The 21,581-nt window shown below is 46.6% G+C and overlaps 1 protein-coding gene and 1 non-coding gene across 3 annotated transcripts in view; one reads left to right on the forward strand and one right to left on the reverse strand.

Moving 5' to 3' along the window:
• Nucleotides 1-21,581, forward strand: part of Homer2 (homer scaffold protein 2) — a 99,121-nt gene that overhangs the window by 24,466 nt on the left and 53,074 nt on the right. The gene's annotated exons all lie outside the window — the stretch shown is intronic.
• LOC121455204 lies at nt 15,374-15,476 on the reverse strand. Its single transcript, XR_005975452.1, has one exon. It is a non-coding gene; the product is annotated as a U6 spliceosomal RNA (small nuclear RNA).

A 21,581-nucleotide genomic window follows, 5' to 3' on the forward strand; every position in this document is an offset into this window, starting at 1 on the left:
TAAGTTCTGAGCCATTTGCTGCATCTCTGCGAGACCGTTTGCAAACCTAATCGCCAATGTGATGGCATTAGGAGGTGGAGCGTTTGAGGAAGGATTAGGTCATGAACACAGAACCGTCAGGAGTGGAATTCATGAGAAGTCGTCTCAAAGATCTTCCTTGCCCCTTTCACCATAAGGGAACAAAGCTAGAAAGTACCATCTAGGACTGGAAAGTAGACCCTCCTTAGACACCAACTCTGAAAGCTAGAAAATGCCATCTAGGACTGGAAAGTAGACCCTCCTTAGACACCAAGTCTGATGCAACCTCCATCTTGAACTTTTCAAATTACAGAACTGTGAGAAATAAATTTCTATTCTTTATAAACCACCGGACCTAATTGTATATTGTGATAGCCCTGGGATGGACGAGGATGAGATAGATCAGTTGCAGAGAGACGGGTCTCTGAAGTGGACACTGTAGAAGGGTTGGAGTTACTGGTCATGACAGGTGAAGACAGAGAGTTGAGAGAGGACGTTCAAACCTAAACGGCCGGTTGGGAGGGCCATCTACAGATGCACAGAAGTCACCAAGAATCGAAACAAAGGTGCTGGAGGAGAGAAGGAGGGTGATTCAGGAGCCCTAGTCGCCAAGAAACAAGGGGAGTGACAGGCATGTTCGCAGTGGATGTAGCAATGAGGGCTTCTGGTTGACGGTCTCGGGATGAGTCAGGACGTGAGGATCATTCCGTCTGGCCTGGAATGATGCCCAGGGATGGACCTGGTTACTCAGAAACCAGCCAGACCTCTCCAAAGCACTTCATCCTGACCATGGAAGAGAAGCAGAGGGCTGAGGGAGTCTGGAAGGAAGTGGGACAAAGGTGTGGGCCAAGCGGATTGCACACCGTGGAGCGGATGTAAAGGAAGGCTGCAGCATCCCAGGGACCAGGTGACACAGGGACCATTATCCAATGAATGGATGAATGTGGGCAAGCTCCTTCATCTTTTCTCTTTGCTAGTTTCCTCTGCCAAATAAACAGTGGTGCTAATCTCAAGGTTGTTGGGGAGATCAGGAGAGGTCAAGCACATGCCGGTGGCCAGCATGATGCCCGCCGCCTCATAGGAAATGATTGGTAAACATTGCAATCTCCAGAAGCTACCTCTTCCAAAGCACTGCTGAGACCTTGGTAGGATGTGTCTCAGCCTTGCTCGGGTCCGGGGCTGGGGGTGGGGGCGGGGGGCTTTTCTGTCTAGAAAACAGATTCCTCGTGAAAGGAGTATGAACTACCTTGAAGCCCAAGATAAGGTGTGCTCAGAAACAGACAAACAGAGGTTTGAAGTGTGCTCTGAGAAGGTGATGATGAAGTGGGAACGTGTTGGCACACACAGAGCATCTGGCCCCTGAGGAGGAGCCAGGTGACAAGCCCTCAGTTCGTGGAAACAAGCACGGGCTGTTCTGAGCCAGGCTGGAGCCAGGACATATGAGCCCCAGCTGTCTGGACCCTCCTGCTGTCAGTCAAACCCCCAGCCTCTTCCAGAATTGAGAAGGGGCTCTAGAAGACCCTGAATGGAGGCCCAGCCTGATTGGTCACAACCTGTTATCCACACAGCGTGAAGGGAAACCACGTGATTCTTTGCTTTTGGATCACTTAGATCTCCCAGAGACATCCGAACAGAGCCTTACGAGGTGTTTGTGCCATCTCCTCCCATTCCCCCTCTCTCTGTGTGTCCTTCCCTCTTGCCTCTCTGTTGACACAAGCTTTGGGGGCCCTGTTGTCTTGAATCTGGCTGTGGGGCGGCCTGTAAGACATCATGATAGCCTGTGAGTTCACCCAGTAAGCTGTGCTTTCCACTTCCTTTAGGCCAGGTAGGGCACACTGGGAAAGGTCACTTATGCAGGACACAGGGAACAGATTGCCAGTGGGGAAGAACAAGCTGGGGTTCCAGATACATGGAACCGAGAGGGCTAGGACACTTGGGCATGCCCACGTATGTACGTGTGAGTGCTTACATGCTTGCACAGCCAGCAGTTCTATAGAAAGGGTTCTCGGGTCCTGATATCATCCAACAGGGCTCTGCTTGCTTGACTTTTGGAATTATGTTGGGTCCTGGTAACTTGGTACTGGTTTCTCTATGCTATGTAAGTCTTGGGTTTAGTCAAGGCTTCAGCTTCAAGCCCTGTCTAAGATTTATTTTTATTTGTTTAAATTGTGTGCATTTGTGTGTGTGTGTGTGTGTGCATGTATGTATGTATGTCTGTTTATGTGTAAGTATGTGCACGTGAGTGCAGGTGCCAGTGGAGGCCAGGGTTGTTGATTCCCCCCTGGAGCTAGAGTTGTAGGTGGTTGTGAGCTGCCTTATGTGGGTGCTGGGAACTTGGGTCCTCTGCAAGAGCAGTAAATACGCTTATCTGATGAACCATCTTTCCAGCCTGACACTTCCTCTCCTGCGGGACTTCAGGGTCCAGAGAAGAGCAGATCTGATCCCTGACTAAGGGAGTCAGAGACTCATCTAAGGGACACCTCAGGCTACTCTGGGGTGAGTCAGAATGCTGCACAAGGGTCGCAGAAGAAGCACAGAAAAAGCCGAACTTAGTGAGAGAACTCAGACTGGTGGTTCTGATGGAGGATTGACTAACTTGTCCTGGCCTTGGAGGGTGGGAGAGTTTTGACTAGGTGGAGTAGGCTGGGTTGGGGGGCTATGAGAGAGGCATTTCTGGGGAGGGCATAGCTCATGGAAAGTCAGGTCTAGCCTGCCAGGAGCTTCCATCGTGTTATGTCTGTTGTCTGAGTACAGAAATTGAAGGGGGGGGGGGCGACATCAGATGCAGGTGGAGACCGTGCTGGGTGGTGACTGGGTTTCAGGTCAGGAACCATCTTTACAACTGGTTTATGAATAGCATGGCAGGGTGGACGCCTGCGGTTGGAGAGAATTGGGCACGGATGGTCCTGGGTAACAAAGTGAGCCAAGCACACATCAGAGGCCCTCTTTTCCTGGTTTCTCGCTTGTTTGAGGTCCGTGAGGGCTTTGTGTTGAATTTGGCCTCTCTGGGTATCCTCCAAGCCAGCATACACCTAGTGCCACTGGGCTCCAGAGAGCCGAGGGCACAAACTATTTTTGTGTTCCCTCTAATGCCCGTGTTTATTTTTAAACCCGAGCCTTTGTAAAGCGGGATGTATCATGCAATCTTCGCTTTTGAGTAAAAAGGTTCTCCGAGGCCGATGGGACCCGCAGAAGGTGTTCCTGAGTCGTGCCGTGGCAAATGCCCGTCTCTGGCATTAGAAGGAAGAACTCATTTGCTTGAAAACAAATCCTGGAAAGAGGAAGCCCTCGTGCGGTTGGCCAGTTCTTAATGGGTGCCGAGTGATCTGTAGCAGGCAGCAGTGTGCATCCGTGAAGGGCTGTGTGATGGAGACAGGGCCAGTCGGCAAGCTGGGGTGCACATCTGAACCTGCCAGTCTCCATGATCACCCACTGACAGGAGCCTGTGGATTTAGACCAGAATGTCTGGTATCTTTTAAGCGTACGCATGTTGTAACTGAAAATTAGAGGTTAACTTGGAGTTCAAGATGGAGGAGTTCATGTTGGGTGTATTTATACCTTCTCTGCCCAGAACCCATTAAATGATAATCAAGAGATTAGGAAAGTATAATCCCAGGGCGCCCCAATGAATAAGAGGGAATTAACGGCGATTGAAAGATTTCCACAAATTTCTGGATGGCAAAGAGCAAGGGGAGGAAAGGCAATGTCAGAGAAAGCGAGAGGAAGCCAGCCCAGCCCGCAGATCCCTAGAGGGTCTCGGCTGAGCCCGCCACACATCAGAAGACAGGAGTGAGAATTGGGGCCCCTGGAAGTGTTTGGAAATAAATTTATTTAAAGCCAGTAAATTTGTGATAATTTGGTATAGGGGCTTACAAAATTAGTACATCCAGCTACAGCAACCAAGTGTGAGGGCCAAGCAGAGAGACAGGATTTCCAGTTGACTTCTCGTCCATCCTGAGGATCAAGACCAACAGAACAGGGCAGAGGCTGTGGAAGGGGCAGTTAGCAGGGAAGGAGAATTAGTGGCTCCTGGGAAGAGAATGAGAAAAACTCCAGACGGAAGGCTGTGGATGGTGCCTCGAAGCGCTCAGTCCAAGTTAGAACAGGAAGTCACGGGTTCCATGACTACTGTTTCAGGGCAGAGACTGGGCTGGATTCTAGACAATGGTTAGCGTGGGGTAGGAACATGGGCTGTGTGGGTTTTTTTTTTCCTTAAAAGGGGGCGATAGAACCGTTACGGCGACCCAGATACCCCACGAAGGCATTGCGTGCTTTGGGACAGTTGGGAGAGTCTAAGAAGGGGGTGTTTCCCTCCACCCTCCAGACTTGGCTCTTCCCCCACGTACTCAGGTCGTGGGACTGGGACCACACAGAATTCCACTCCCAGCACATGCCTTGCCTCCACAGGGGACAGATCTAGTCCAGTGCTGCTCTCTTTCTCAGATGGTCAAGTCATGCTCATTTGTGTTTCTAGACTGACCGGACTCTTCCTGAACTTAGCAGTTAATATCTGGTTGACCTTTTATGCACAATGCAGCAGGATTTCTTGAGTTCATTTTGATCACAAAGCTTCTTTATTGGAACCATGGGAGAACCGAATTATTGTATTAGTAATGTATAATTATGTGTAGTGGGAGGGGCCCCAAGGGCACAGGTGCCAGCTAAAGTCTGGAAGGAGGTGGTTGACTGGCGTGGCTAATGATTGGTCCCTTTCCTGGGCAGAGCCATTTGTGCTGGGCATCTGGCCAGTAGAGACCAGCCCGTCCCTGGTCTTGCATTGACGAGCGGCCTATACTGACTCTGCCAAGGAGGATGTTGGGTGGAGCATACGTGCTGAGGTACGAAAGGGAGAGAGAGACTCAAGCTTGCTTATCTGCCAGCAGAGACGCTCAAGGAACAGAGAGGCTATTGTGATCTAGCCAGCGTTTCCCAATCTTCCAGTGTCATGGACACACGGGAAATATTTGTAGAGCACCTAGGCGAGTAGACAAGACCGTCCCTAGCATGCAACCATGGGACTCCTATTGCCTGGGCCCTGCCCTTCCCGCTCAGGGTTAGGGCATACCCTCCCAACAGGCCACTTCCAGCCTAAACGGCATCTTTCTGCAGATCAGAAAAAGCCATTTAACTTCTTTCTCTGGCCCCCTTCCAGATACCCATTACTTCCCAGGCAGTTGGCTAACGTAAAAGGTATGTCCATCTCTTACTCTTAGACTATGCTCGGCAGCCATTAGCATTATTTTTAACACACCCGTGACTCATGGCAGACAACTGTTGGGAAGGACAGACACGGCTGGGGGACATTCCTCTTCCTTGGTGGGAAGCTCCCAGGATTCTGCCATGGGGACAGATCACATGGTGGGTCGCCATGCAGGGAGATGAGGTGCATACTCGGGGTTCGGGAGGGACATGTGAGCAGGAGACACATACCCAGGCCTTATCAGGGAGAGATGATGCTTAAAGCGTAAAAGCAAACATGGTAAAGAAAGTCCACAGTCAAGAATTTGGGGAACAAGTGCCCAGCAGCCCAGCAAGTCTTGTCTGCTAAGGTAGGGTCTAATAATCGGGTGGAGGAGAGAATCAGAGCCCCAGCTCAAGGGCAGTCTGAATTCAGGGATACCCTGTGATTTCCCACTGTCCTTAGAGCAGCATCTGCTTGGGATCCTTCTACACCTGTCCACCTCTGTCTGTGAGAGATAGAAGGACATCTGGTCTGGGGCCACCACAGCTTGTCCTGGTAGGCAAGATGGGGCTGTTTATGCTCCTGGCCTTGACAGTATGGGAAGTGACAGAATGGAGTTTTGCCTTCTCGGACACCTGTGATACAATCTCCACAATATGTTAAAACCAAATAACTAGGTTTGTTTGGCTTTGGGTTTTGAACTCATGGCAGTCCTCCTGACTCAACCTCCCAAGTTGCTGGGATTATAGGAATGCACCACTATGCCTGGCCATGTTATTAGCTCGGTAGATATTTTGGACCTACTGTGTGCTTAGGGCTCCAGCAAATGAAGGGCTGGTGGGTGGCATACTGTCTCCACAGCATAGTAAACGTGCCTTGGCTTAGAACAGTTCTTACTGACCAGGCCTCCTTCCCGGAAGATGTCCCCTAACACTTCCACCTTCTGTGATACCAAGTTCTCAACACGTCCCTTCTTTGTTGTATCCTAGAACTTGCTGTTGTCCCCACGAGCAGATCTGCCCTGTGTCACGTTTTTACGTATGCCTTCAGTGCCAGGTACCGTGTCCTTGGGTGTGATAGGAAAAGCTGGCTGTTGGAGCATGCCTCACCCAGCAGCCTGGGAGAGAGGGCACAGGGTGCCCACAGGACTCTGTTTTACCCAGCAGACAGAAGGCGGCTGCTGCACATCCAGCCGGCTTGATCTGGAAACCAGAACACCTGCATTCTTGAGGCTACGTTGTTGGTGTATCCTGCAGATTAACAAGCTGTCTGGCAGTCACATGTGACTCGGACCAATACATATGAAAACAAATTCTCTTTTATAAATATTGCCTGAAAGATGAAAGTCTTTTAATAATGGGAACCCCAGGGGACGGACAGGTGATCAATGGGTTCTTAGTCAGTAGGTTAGAAACCAGTACCTTCACTGTGAACTAGAAACTAAACAGATGAGAACTGAACACACAGACCCTGACCCTGTCCAGGGTGGTGTGTGCTTTGGGCCTACTGAATATAGTCCCTGGACTCTTGGGGACTCAGCTCCTCGGGTGCCAAGTCCCCGTCCAGCTCCCGCCATCAACAGTTCTATGGAGCGGCTCCCTCTACTACCCTTAGCTCTGCTCACCCCTGCTCTCTTCGGTCCAGATGGTTCTCTACTCGGTCTTTAGCTTGGGGAGCTAGAGATACGCCACTCTCTTACCTGGACACAGTGTTTACATTGTAGCAAAGCCCAAGCTCCCTTTCTGGATCTTGCATGCGTTCAACAAACCAAGTCTTGGTCTTTTCAGGGAAAACCCCAGTTCTGTGGTCAGCATTCAGTGTGCCTTCCCATGCACACGGGTGCTCACATGGGCAGTTGTGAGTGGCCTTGGGCTCTCGAGCAGAGGTGATTACTGTCTCCGTTCTTTACAGCCGTAGCCTAAGTATTTCTTTATTAGTAAGCGTATTTATGAGGATTGTCATAGAGTAATAACTGTTTTGTAACCTGCCCCTTTCACTTCACAGTCTGAGTCCTAGTGTTGACTGGTTATTGTTGGAATTCTGGAATCTCTGAGTTCTGATTTGGGGTGTGTGTGTTCTGTGTGTGTGTGGTGGGGGGGGTTAGTTCTTTGAGGCATTAGATACCAAGTGATCAAGTGATAGTCAAATCCTTCAAGGTCTGGTGAAGAAGATCCAGAGGAATGGGGAGATGGCTCAGTGGGTAAAGCGCTTTCCAAACACGTGAGGATCAATGTTCACACCCCAGAGCCCTCATAAAAAATCGAGCAGACATGCCAGGTGCCTGTAATCCCAACATTTTGAGGCAGACAGGATGGTCAGGGCAAGATGGCTAGCTAGACTAGCTGGTGATCTCTGAGTTCAACTGAGAGACCGTGTCACAAGAAAATAAAACAAAATGAGAGAAGTCAAGGAAGATACCCAATGTCACTTTGGGGCCTCTCCATGCAGGCACATGTATGTGTGCGCATTCACGTGTGTCCTCACATATGCAAACACACACACACACACACACGAGGAAGAGACAGAGACAGGTGCACCTAGTCTTAGACTCAGCAGTAGTCGGGGACCTTATTGTGTGACAGTAAAGTAGAGAATACAGCACAATGGACTGGGGTCAGTGGCATAAGCCTGTAACCTCAGCGCTTTGGGGGTGGAGACAGGAGGACCAGAGTTCAAGAACAACCTCTGTTATAGATTGAGTTCAAGAGCAGCCTGAGCTCTCTGAGGCTTTGTATTTAAAAAGAAAAAAAACTTAACAGCTGAAACTCTAACAAGCCCCAGAGTGGGTGACGATGGAAAGAACATGTTACCGTGGGGGAAATACTCACTAGAATACGTCATCGTTATAGAAGATGAGCATTGCTTTGTGCACAGACACGTACAGGGTATATTGCACATTTGCCATTGCAAGGCATTATTGGTTGTTTGGGGCTTATTTTCCCTTATTCTTGTTTCTAAAGATTGACCTTCATTATTTTTAATTATGTGCGTGTATGTGTTGGGGATGTGCACACACTTGGGTTTTGTATGCCCCTGGAGCTGGGGTTACAGTTAGTTGTGAGCTGAGGCATGTCCCTGGGAACCCAACTCTGGCCCTCTGCACTCTTACCTGCTAAGCCATCTCTCCAGCCTCCAGTTTTGTTTTTTTTTTGGGTTTTTTTTTTGTTTTTGTTTTTGTTTTTGTTTTTTTTTTTGTTTTTTTTTTTTTTTTTTGATTTTCGAGACAGGGTTTCTCTGGCTTTGGAGCCTGTCCTGGAACTAGCTCTGTAGACCAGGCTGGTCTCGAACTCACAGAGATCCACCTGCCTCTGCTTCTGAGTGCTGGGATTAAAGGCGTGCGCCACCATCGCCCGGCTTCCAGTTTTGTTTTTAATAAGCAGCTCTTTAGAGATATCCATTCTGCAGAAGATTTCTGCAGTATCCTTTTTTATGGCTGTTGAACTCTTAGCGATAGGGCTGCTCGGTTCAGGAGCACGCAGCTTTAAGGCTTTGGACATGTGACAACCACAGACTCCTATAGAGCTACCCCATAGCCCTTAAACAACAGTGGCAGGGCAGAGGCAAAAAGGAGAGCAAACAGCAGGGTTTCCAATCTTATTTTTTTTAACTGTGGTAAAATGTACCCAATACAGAACCATTTTAGCTCGGAGGGTACAGCTCGGAGCACTGCCCATGTTCACACTGCTGTACCGGCTAACTACCAGCTCCAGAACGTCTGGTAATTTTGTTTCTTTTCAACTTCTGCAATTTGATGCTAAAAAGGACCTCATTATCTTACCTCACACTTCTTTTTCTCCTGAGGTGTAATTTTTTTTTTTTTTTTTTCAGTTCGGGGAATGAAACCCGGTGCCTTGTGTGTGCCAGGCAGGCTCTCCACTGCCGAGCCCCTTCCTGAGAGCCTGAGCATATGTGACTTTCCCTCAAGCGCCTGTAGCCAGTTTTGTTTCTTGAGAACGCTCCAGTCCTCACTCCTCCTGCCTCCCCTAAGTCCTCCCGCCTTGCAGGCCATTCGCTCTCAAAAACCTGGCTTCCCAACTCCCGGTGCCGCCCGCCTTGTTCTGTGTTCTTGTTCGCCTCGTTTTCCCTACTGACCATCTATCTAGTCTTCCTCTGGCAGCAATGGGCTGTTCAGGTCACTCCTCCTCCCTTTGTCCATCCCCGAGGACATGTGCCATCTCCAGCCTCATCAGGAGTCAGCGACCGACTAGACGCTGTTCTAGTAAATATGCCCCCTGTAAAGTTACTGTTTTTGTCATTTCTGGTCTGTGTCAGTGGCATTCAGTACCTACACAGACAGCATGGCTGTCACTGCCTTCAGGCCCAGAACTTCTTCATCCCCAGGAGAAACTTTGTGTCTGTCAAGCAGTTATTCCCACCACCCCCAGCCCTGCAGTAATCACGGTTCTTTCTGTCCCTGTGAATTTGGACAGTTGACTCATAAGTGGGCTCACGACCTTTATCCTTCCATGGCTGTTAGCATCCCTGAACACGGTCTCTGTGAGGCTTGCCCGTGTTTGTAGACTGTATCAGATGTTCATTTTTAAAGAACATTATACCATGGTTTTGGTTATCCGTTTATCTCTTGATGGCCATTTGAGTCCTTTCTACCTCTTGGCTCTCGCTCATAGTGCCACTTTGAGCTTGGGTATAGAAGTTGCCTTTTAGTAGATCCACCTTCCATTCTGTGGGTCTGGGTTGGAAGCGGAACGGCAGGACCACGTGGTGTTTCTGTATTTATTTTTTTCAGGTTCCACCAAACTGTTTGCCGTGGTCTTAAGCACACGGTTTGGACAAGCAGCCTGAGGAGAGTGACAGAGGAGGGAGTTCCCAGTCAGCCAGAGTGGGGCTCTGCCCTGTAGGGAGTGTAGGGCCTTAGGAGGAACTGCGGCAGGAAGGCCTCCTAAGGGAGCAAAGGTCCTTCCTGAGCACTGCTTTCTGTTGTTTTAAGGCAAGGGACCGACAGACAGCCTTGCTGCTGGGATGAATTCACAGAAGCGAGGTGTGGTGGGGATCAGGACAGGAGAGGGCTGTTGCTGTGGGTGCCTCGTGAGGAGCCATATGAAGGGTCTAGCCTGCACTAAGGAAGCTCCAGAGGCTCTGAAGCTCACTTCTCCACACAGCTCAGGCCTTCTTGGAAGTAATTAGCATGCAAAGTAAGAAAAGTGGTGGTGGTTCTCGGCTCTCAGGCTTTTACAGTCGCCCTTCCATAGGGCCAACCCTCACATGCAGAGAGTGCAAACCCTAGGGCTGTGTCTTCCTGGTCTTTGAACTGTGGACTGCGGCACCTGCAACCATATCTTTCAAGGCCGCACTGCAGATGAATCATTTATGACGCTAATTCCTGACCCCCTTCCGTCCTCTCCATCCCCAGTTCTCTTTGAGTTTTCAGTATCTTCTAAGGCGTTAAAATCTTTCCTTCTGTTAATAAGAGACCCTGCCGTGAGCAGCCCAGTGTGAGGCGAGCTCACTCCTCCTGCAGGAGCTGCCCCAGAGTGGCCTTGAGGATGTGGGATAGACAGACACCAAGGGCCTCTCTGGGCTGCAGATTGCCTTCAGGCATGTGGCTTCCCTCAGAGGTATGCTCCGCATCCTTTTCTCACCCACACGCAGCAGGAGGGCTGAATCTACAGGACAGACAATAACAAGTGTTGACAAGAATGTGGACAAATTGAAATTCCGATGTATTATTGGTGGGAAGACAAAATGGTGCAGCTGCTTTGGGGCCTCCGAAAGTTAAGGAGAGAGTTACTAAATTGCCCATGTATCCAACAGCCAAGAAAGCATTTGTCTTGGTAAACTTTGTACATGGATAATCATAACCTCATTATTTGTAATAGCTGAAGTACCTATCATCTGCAGAAGGCATTAGCAGAGTATATCCATGCAGTGGAATATTATTCAGCCATAAAAAGGATGAAGTGCTTGGGTTAGAGAGAGGGCTCAGCAGTTCAGAGTGCCTGCCGCTCTGTAGGGGTCCCAAGTTGGGTTCCCAGCTCCCATGCAGAGTGGCGCGCAACCTTCTATAATTTCAGCTCCAAGCAAACCCAATGCCTCTGACTTCTGTGAGCACCTGCACACACACATATACTTTAAAAATTAATAATAAATATTTTTAGAGAACAAAGCTCTGTTGCATGCTATATTATTGATAAGCTTTGCAAATATGCTCAGTGGGGGAAAAAAAACCCAAAACCAAACAACAAAGAGAGTCACATGGTATGTGGTTTCCATTTTTTTTTTCTGTGTAATTCAGAGAATGAGCTAAGATAGCCACACTCTGGTTTTTGAATGAGTGGGTTTTTTAAGTATATAGCAATCCAGAGTAAAATAGTGAATAGCAAGAGACAGATAGATGATCGGATAAAAATCCTCTAATTGAGCACTTAAAACATCCAGGAGAAAAACCCCAAAAAGGCAGTCAGCTAGAGTTCCTGATAAAGTCCTGGGTAAAACAATGTCTCCTGGCGTGGGGCTTCCAAGTAAAAGAACAAACAGCAGCAGACATGACCAGCATCACCTAATGGAGGGCTTTAGAACATCCAGCAAAAACCAGTGAGGGAGCAGAGGCATCAGCTGACGTCCCCATATGAGCATTCTCTCCATCAATGACTTTACCTGGCCAAGCTCTTTCCCTCTGTAGGCATTTTTATCTCATGGGATAAACAATAGGAACGTCCTTTGGAGACGTTGGACGCATTTCACCTTCCAACTGTTCCCAAGGACTTGAGTTTTACTCTTGGGCTATTTTGTTGTTCCCTCCCCTCCCCGGCAGGGTCACAGAACTGGAAGTTTGGCAGCCTGTCCCCAGACAAGGAACCTTGGAGGACACTTTGAGACCATTTTGCTTGGGACTGAAGAGCGCAGGCAGGGGAGAGGACCCCACAGGCAGAGACAGCTCCCCGGTGAGCTCTAATAGCACATGACAGTTTTCCAATGTAATAGACTTCACACCGTTTATAGGAAATGTCCACAGTAGGCGGTTCATAGTCAGGAAGCAAAGCAGAGCTGTCCTGGCAGGACTGCTGGTGAAGATGGGCTTAGATTTGCTCTGAAGTCACAAGAGATGCTGGCCAGTTCCTGCAAAAGCCAGCAGAGTCTGGACTTCAAAACAGTGCATTTAACAGTATCCAAGTTATACCTCAATAAAACGTTTCAAAAATATTCCTTGTTTACCTAAAATGTAAATGTAGCCAGAAATCCTGTATTTTTAATCTACCAAGTGTGCCAACTCTATTCTTGCCATTATTTAATGAGTAAAGCCTTATTGGAGCACATGCACACACACACACACACACACACACACACACACACACACACAAAACAAGCATTTGCTGGAGAGACCAAGTGGTAGTGGAAATAAAACTGTCATAGGCATTCTTGAAGCATGTCTGCACCTTTGCTTCTGTGTTTTACACTTTGTGTAACTGACTTGGCCAGTTGCCAGCTTCTTCACACCTTACATTCTCATTTTAAACAAGTTTGGCTCCTCGGAAAACAAAAATAGCATTTTTCCCCCAAACCGGAAGTCAGGGTGGTAGCCACTCCCGACAAGAGTAGTCTCCTAGAGCTGGGACTAGGCTGTGCTCTGCCCCTTACCCAGGATCCTACAGGTATAGAGGACTTGTTCAAACAGCTAAAACTAGCCATGCTGATTTGCCAGTTGAAGAAAACTCCAGAATTCTGCATTTTTAACTTAGAAAAAAAAGTTATGAAAATTATGAAAGCACACTGATACTCCTTTTGAAGATGTCTTTGTTTACCTTGTGATGACCACAGGGAGAGGGGCTCACACAGGTTCTTTGGGCGGGTTCAACTGTCTAAGGGGAAGAGGGGTTTTGTGCAGCTGCAGCATCTGGCTGAAATTAATGGATTGCAGTATCCCTTCAGCAAGTTGCCCTTCATAGCAAAAAGGGATTTTAATACACGCTGTCAAGTCTAATCTTTTCTTATTTCTAAATTTGGCTTTACATTAGCCTTTGATAGCTTCATACAAGTATGTAAGGTGTTTTTTGTTTTCGCAGACAGTCCCCTACATCATACTGCATAAAAGCATACCATTTATTGCTACCTGCATGCACATGGGTGTTAGACCATCTACTGGGGTATTCGTCACCCCGAAGAAAGCATTGCCATTCTTCCAGCAGCCACCAAGTGCCAACATCTCCTGACATAGGATGGGACTTCGTGAGCCCCACCCCATCCATGGTGGGATTTTGGTTGGCTTGGTCTTGTGATAGTCTTGTGCCTGTAACCATAGCTACTGTTAGTTCATGTTCACAGCTGCATGCACTGGCCTATCCACAAATACTGTTTTACTACAGACAGTCTGCCCCCTCTGGCTATTACTACCCTTCTGCCCCCTTTTCTGTTATGGCTTTTGAACCTTGTGTGGGGCTGAAGCAGGATATAGATGCCTCATTTAGATCTGAGTGGTCCACACTATTATTCTCTGCACGCTTACTCGTTATGGGTCTGTGTATCAGTCACCATCTACTGCAATAAGAAGCTTCTCTGCTGAGGGTTGGGCGATGCACTAATCTATGCATATGAGATACTTACTTAGGGGGCAGTTTATAACTGTGTCCACTTAGCAGAATTATAGTACTAGGTTTTCCCTCAGGAACTGTGTCCTAGCCGGTTACAAGTTTTGGCTCAGTTACTGATACCAGACATAGATTCCATCTTATGGAGTGGGCTTAACACCACCTCCTAGGCCCCACTTTCTAGAGTTTCTAATTCCCAAAAGCACCACCTGGGTATGAACAACCCTTTAACACATAGACTTTTGGGGATAATCATCACCCATGAGTTAACATCCATTTTCTCAGCCAAACTGAGCAAATACCAACAACAAAGCAAAGAAAAAAAAAAGCCTTTAAAAAAAAAAAAGGAACAAAAAACTCCAGAGTTTTCTCACATTACCGCCCATTTAATCTGTGTTGTCATCTCCAAGGGACTCAGAATTTAACTGAGGAGGGAAAACCCACCCAGTGTTGGCGGTATCCACGTTTTCCCCCCACCATGATGGATGATCTCCTCACCCCATGAGCCAGCATAGACCCGTCCTTTCCAAAGTCGCTGTTGTCGAATATTCTGTCACAGCAAAAAGAAAGACAAACAGCATACACACTGCTGGCTTCCTGTGCCACAGCGTGTGTGCATCTGCTACAGTCGGCGAAGCTACGCTGGCATGTCATTGTCACCCCATGTCTGCAGTGTACAGGCTCACTCCAAGAGGTGTGTATTCTGTAGGTGTGGATGAAAGAGGAACGGCGGGAATCTCATAGATAGTAGTTTCGCTGCTGAAGATCTCCTGTCCCCTGCCTCAGCATCCCTGTCTCCTCCTGCACACCGGCAGTCTCTGATCTTTCTAGAAGGCCTCTGTAGAGCTCTACAGGTTTGCGTTTTATAAACTGTTGGACAGTTAGACTCATACAGTGTCTGGCCTTTCCAGACTGGCCCCGGGTCTTTTCAGGGTTTGTCCTCATTTGCTCTCATTTCAGTGTCCCTACAGATTATTTATCCACCCGCTAGGAAGGATATCCCAGCTGCCTCCACATCTCGATAATTTGAAGTGGAACAGCAATAAACATCCACATTCAAATTTATGCGTGGCTGGCTTTCCATTCATTTGGGTAGGTACCCAGAAGTACGGTTACTGGATCATAGGCTAACAGAATGTTCAGCAAAGCTGTTTTTCAGATTAGCTGCCTTTTTTTTACTAGCAGTGGATGATGGTTTCCTATGGTCCACATCCTTGCCGAAATTTGATGTTATTAGTGTTTGGGATTTGGCCCATCCTAGTAAGTATGTCATGGGATATCATTCTCCTTTGCGAGTTTCTGATGACATATGATGTTGACTGCCCTTTTCTAGGATTATTTGCTGGCTGCTGTGATTTGAATATTTATGCCTTGTTGAAATTTTACCCTAATGCATCAGTGTTGAGGGTGGGGTTTGGCTTTCAGAAACGATTGGGTCATGAAGGCTGTGCTTTCGTAAGTGGGATTAGCAGCCCTCATAAATGGCTCAGGAGAGGAATTTCCCCGCTCTCTCCTTCCATTGGTATTACATGCACCTTGGGCTCACCAGACAGTAAACCTGCCTTGGACCTTGACTTCCCTGACCTTTAAAGCTGTGAACAATAATTTTCTGGATTTTTTTTTGCCATTTAAATACACGGAACGCTTCACAAATTTGCATGCCGTGCTTGCATGGGAGCCAGGCTAATCTTCTCTGTATTGTTCCAGTTAGTATGTGCTGCGGAAGTGAGCACAATTTTATGTTTTTTTTTTAAATTGTTCAGTCTATGGTATTTTGTTATGCAGAACAGAATGGCCTGAGATGCATCAACTAAATGTCCTCACCCATATGTCCTGGGCATCCTCAAATGTCAGGTATTCTGTGTTAGGTGTGTGCATCTGTCCTGGAACTGTATCGCTGAGTTGTAGGCATTCTCTGTGTATTTCTTGTTATTGCTGATTGTGGGCATTCTCTGTGTATTTTTGAGCCTTTCTCACATGTGCCTTTTAGAAGTATTTTCTCATTGTCTTTTCATTTTGCTAAACATAGTCTTTCACATAGCAAAGCTTTTAAATTTTTAAAGATTTTTCTGTAGTACAGGTTTTGAATTCATGACTCTCCTGCCCAGCCCTCCATGTGTTAAAATTACACACATGTACCACCATGTCTGGCTAAAAGTTTTACATTGTATTGAAACCCAGCTCATCATTTATTTATTTTGTAAATCGTGGCTGTGGTGTTGTATTTTGCATAGATACCTATAGCTATCTACATTTTCTTCTTTGCTATCTTAATCCAGGGGATTTTATAATTCCGTGTTTTGCATTTAAGCCTGTGAAGCCGGGCGGCGGTGGCGCACGCCTTTAATCCCAGCACTCGGGAGGCAGAGGCAGGCGGATCTCTGTGAGTTCGAGGCCAGCCTGGTCTACAAGAGCTAGTTCCAGGACAGGAACCAAAAGCTACAGAGAAACCCTGTCTCGAAAAATCAAAAAAAAAAAAAAAAAGCCTGTGATCACTCTTGGTTCATTTCTGTGACAGGTGTAAGATGTGTGTCTGGATTATTTTCCACATCTGGATGTGAGTTGTTCTGGTACATTTATGAAAAGGTTATCTTTGTACCATCTTAATGCCTTTTGCTCCTTACCAAAGATCTGTTGGTATTTGCGTGGGCTTTATGTGGGACTATTTCTGGGATTCTGTTTTATTGATGTCTTTTATTTACTTATTTTTTTTTCAAATTTCACACAGTCCTGATTATTCTGTGTAATAAGTCTCTCCTTCCCTCCCTCCCTTCCTCCCTCCCTTGCCCCTCTTACATGATTCTTGGGGTGGGGTGGACATTGAACTAGGAGCCTCCTGAATGCTAGGCAATACTCCACTACCGAAAAGTACCCCCAGCCTCTGGTAATTCTCAAAGATGCCAAGAGTCTTTTGCCTCCCTTTCTTTCAGTATCTGTTCAATTCCTTAGTATCTACAAAATAACTTGCTGCCATCTTGACTGAGTTGCATTGAATCTATTGATGTGTTGTGATGAGTTAACATATTGACAATATTAACTCATCCTGTCTATGAATATGGGATATGTCTCTGCAGTAGTTTGGATATGGTCCATGTTGTGATATAGGAAGCAGTAGAACCTTCTAGGAGGTGAGACATTGGAGGGGACATGACCATTAGAAAGGACGTGGCCATTGGAGGCACTTGATCAGAAAGGATGTTAGTTATAAGAGAGAGACGGTCTGTCTCCTAAAACCTTGCCCAGCTTCGTTCCTCGTGGTCCTCCTCACCTGTGTTCCCACAGTGATGCTGACACTGTGTGACCCAGACACTGCGTTCTCCTCAGGACCAAGCAGGTGCTGGTGGCATCTCAACAGGAAAACCAGTACAGGGTCTCTTCACCCAGCCCTTTGCTGTTTCTTACCAGGATGTTGGGGATTACCTACTTACTTGGTTCAGTTTAGACCCACGTACTGTTGTTACCTACTTGTTCCGGAAGGACTACGATGCTATCTGTGAACAGAGGAACTTGTATCTGTCCCTTCCTTCTTAATTTGTATGCCTTTATATCCTTTTCTTGTCTTACTGCATTAGGTAGGGCTTTCATCATAGTGCTGAAAAAGAAAGAGAAAAACAGTAAAGCTTTTGAGGTTCTCACCACTAATTGTTATGCCGTTGCCAAGTTTTCTGTAACTGTCTCTTTGGAAGTTTAGAAAGTCCTCGCTGATCATAGCTGATTGACAGATTTTTTTTTTCCTACATGAATAAGCGTTAAATTTTGTCACACTCCTTTTCTTTACTGATGTGATAATGTGATTTTCCTTCATCATCTTATTGATGTGATGGATTTCAGTCATTGATTTTTCAATAGCGAATCTGCCTTATATACCTAGGGTTTTTCACTTGGTTGTCATGAGTAATCCTTTTTATACATTGCTGAATTATATTTGATAATATTTTATTGGTGAATTTTCCTTTTGTGTTCCTGAGGGGTGTTAATCATACTTTAATATTTTTGTCTGGGTAGGTTTTAGGCTGATGTCCTCTTCGGATGAGCTAGGAAGGAGAATGAACTAGGAAACTCTCCCTCCACTTCGGTCTGTGAAAGAGTTTGTAAAGAATTGGTATAAGTTCTTCTATAAATATTTGACAGGATTCACCAGTGAGCCTCCCTGAACTTGGAGCTTCCTGTTACTACCTACTGACTATATTGCTTCAAGGGATCCTATCTGCATATTGTCTGCTTCTTGGTACATTTTAATCTAGGTTATGTACATCCGTAGGTAAAGAGTTCACAATTTTTCTCTGTCTTCTTAATACTATTGCATATGTAGTGGAGTTCCTTTTTGCATTTATAAGATTGGTATTTTTTCTCTCTTTTCCAGTTATCCTGGACAACAGCTACTGGAAAAGCTGATCTCTTTGAAAGAACAAGCCTTTGTCCTGTTGACTTTCTCTCTGTTGACTGCCTGCATTCTTTGTCACTAATTTCTGATCTAAGGGCCATTAGTTATTTTCTTACATTTACTCTATATTTGATTTCCTTTTTTTTTTTTTTTTTTTTTTTTTTTTTTTTTTTTTTGGTTTTTCGAGACAGGGTTACTCTGTGGCTTTGGAACCTGTCCTGGAACTAGCTCTGTAGACCAGGCTGGTCTCGAACTCACAGAGATCCACCTGCCTCTGCCTCCCGAGTGCTGGGATTAAAGGCGTGCGCCACCATCACCCGGCTGATTTGATTTCCTTTTCCAGTTTTCTAAGATGGATGTAGCAATGATTGTCCAGTTTTTTCTTCCTGTCTTTCTTTTTTTCCTTTATGACAGATCTCTTTACAGATTCCAGGCTGGCCTTGACCAAGTACTGAGATTATTAGGCTGGCTATGAATGAAAAATTTGTGTGCACACTCGTGTGTGTGTGTGTTTATGTGGTGTATATGCATGCCATGCATGTGTGTGTGTGTACCGGTGCATGTAATCATCGTCAGTCAGAGGTCAGTATTGAGCGTCTCCCTTGGTCATTCTCCACCTTAGTTTTTGAGACGGTGTGCATTGAACCTGGAGCTCACCAACTACTAGACTGGCTGGCTAGTGAGTCTCGGGGACCCACCTGCCTCTGTCCCCACAGTCTGTGGGATTCCCCTCTGTACCATTTGTTAATAAAGAAGCTGCTTGGGACTATTGCAGGGCAGAATATAGCAAGGCAAGAAATCCAAGCAGACATAGGGGAGGGAAGAAGGCGGCATCAGGAAGACGCCATGTAGCCACCCAAGAAGCAAGAGGTAACAAATTACAAGCCTCGTGGTAAAATATAAAATAATAGAAAATGGTTTAATTTAAGATATAAGAGTGAGTTAAATAAGAACCCTGAGCTAATGGGCCAAAAAATATGTAATATTAATATTAAGCCTCAGAATAGTGATTTCATAAGCGACTGCAGGAGCTAGTGAGCAGGACCCAGCAGGTGGAGACCCCCCGGTCTTGGGGGACCAGCGGAATGGAGGATACTTACAGTTACAGCATGCATAGTTATAGGTCTGTGCTGCCATGCCGGCTCTTTCACTGAGGACCGGGGATCCAGACTCAGGCCCTCATGCGTACAAGTCCAGCCTTGACCAGCTGAGCCATCTCACCCTGACCTTCCGTCTCTTCTCATTCTGTACTTTCCCTTCTGCTTTTGCTTCATCCTTTCCATTCTGATAAGTTACATTCTTATTTTCATGTAGTTAGGAATTTTTAAAATCATTTGTGTTATTTCTTCGTTGACCCTTGTACTATTTGGAAGTCTGTTATTGAATATCTCAAAGATTTTGTAGTTTCCAACTCCTTTTGCTAGTGATTTATCCAGCAGGGGGGCTCTTTTCTCCCCATCTTTTCTCCCTGCTGTGGCATGGAACCCATGGTCTCCTGCATGCTACCGTTCAGACTCCAGCACCTCTGTGCTTGTTAGCTCAGTCAGCTTGACACAGTCGTAGACATACCTGGGAAGAGGAATTCTCTGAGAAAATGCCTTTATCACATTGGCCTGTGGACATGTCTGTGAGACAGTTCCTTAATTAAATGGTTGATGTGAGAGGGCCCAGTCCGCTGTGGGTGGTGCTACCCCAGGCCGGTGGTCCTTAGTTATATAAGAAAGCAGGCTAAGCAATCCATGGTAGTAAAACCAGTAAGCAGCATTCTTTGATCGCCTCTTCCTGTTCCAGTTCCTGCCCTGATTTCCCTCAGTGGTGGTGGGCTGTGGTGTGGAAGTGTGAGCCAAATAGACCCTTTCCTTCCCAAGTTGGTTTTGGTCAGTGTTTCAACTCCACAAGGAAAGCAAGCTGATGCATCTTGATTGTTATTAATGTCAGGTCCAAAGGAGACACCGATTCCCCAGACTCCAAGAGGCAGTCTAGGTATCCAGAAGTGGACCACAGGAGGACTTCTGGCGGTTAGATAGCCAGCATCCCTCAGGAACTTCAAAGCTGGTTCCCCTCCACCGAAAGGAACATGTCCCTTGTCACCTAAAGAAGGGACAAATGACTACCTGTCCCCATTAGTGCATCAAAGCTCATGCTGGCCCCTAGGCTCCTTCGGTATCCCAAGTGCCTGTCATGCTGGCCCCCAGACTCCTTCAGTATCCCAAGTACCTGTCATGCTGCCCCAGACTCCTTCGGTATCCCAAGTACCTGTCATGCTGCCCCCAGACTCCTTCGGTATCCCAAGTACCTGCTATGCATTTCAAAGTCCACGCTAGCACCCTAGCCTTTCTCCCCTAAACTTCCCTCTGCAGGTACTCATTCTCTTTATAACCCTGCTATTTTATAATCATTCCTATTCTCCCTCTCCCTCCCTCCTTTTCTCCCTTTCTCTGCTCCCCCTTCTTCACTATCTTTTCTCTATTCTCTACCCCCTGCTATTCTCCACATTCATGCAGACAGCCCTGGCCATGCCCAGTCTGTTGGCCATGTTCTTCTTTCTCCCTCTGCTATGAACTCTTAACTGCCTCTGGCCATTCTCACATCTACAATTAAAAAAAAAAAAAACCTTCCCCCTAGCCATACCATGAAATGGTCATGTCATCAGTTTATACAATTAATTTCTAATTTAATTATGCTCCAAGAACAGACACGATGTGACTTTTACTCTTTTAAATTTATGAAGATATGTTTTGTGGCCCAGAATGTAGTCTTGTCTTGGCGAATACTCCCTGTGAGCTGAGCTGTGTGTGTCAGCTTGTTCTCTCACGAAGCGAGCTGTGGCTCTCAGTCTTTTCCAGCTGACGGATGGTGACACCGGGTTCAGCTGTGTCCTTCCTGACACCTTTGTCTTCTGGATCTGTTCGTTGGTCCTGCGGGGGTTGTTGAAGTCTCCAGCACTAGTGGGTTTATTTGCTCTTGCTCTCAGTTCTGCCAATTTGTACACCGTTGTGAGGTGCATGCCCTTCAGGCCTCCCCAGTCTTCTCTGAGCAGTGACCCTCGAGAGTAAGGCCCCTTCAGCCTTGGTAACTTTCAGCGCTTCTAAATGTGCTCTGTGTGAATTAGTCTAGCTGTCTTCTCTCTCCTGTTGATGAGTTAGTGTGATGTATCTTCCTGTGTTTTAATCTATTTTTAACTTTTATATTTAAAGTGGAGTTCTTGTTGATAACATATATTAAGACTATTTCTTAATCTAGTCTGATCTTTCAAGTGATGAATTTAAAACATTGGCATTTAAGGTAATTGGTGATATAATTGGATTTATGTCTACCGGATATGTTAATTTTTATTTGCTTCTTCATGCTGCTCTTGTTCACCACCCTCTCCTTTGGTTTTATACTTTTATGTGTTGTGGTTTGAGGAATGCAAGGCCTTTACCACCGAGCTGCATTCTCAGTCCAAACCCAC

The sequence above is a fragment of the Microtus oregoni genome, unplaced genomic scaffold (assembly GCF_018167655.1).
Source record: "Microtus oregoni isolate MIOR12 unplaced genomic scaffold, Mior012 000000F_ref0000247, whole genome shotgun sequence".
NCBI lineage: Eukaryota > Metazoa > Chordata > Mammalia > Rodentia > Cricetidae > Microtus > Microtus oregoni.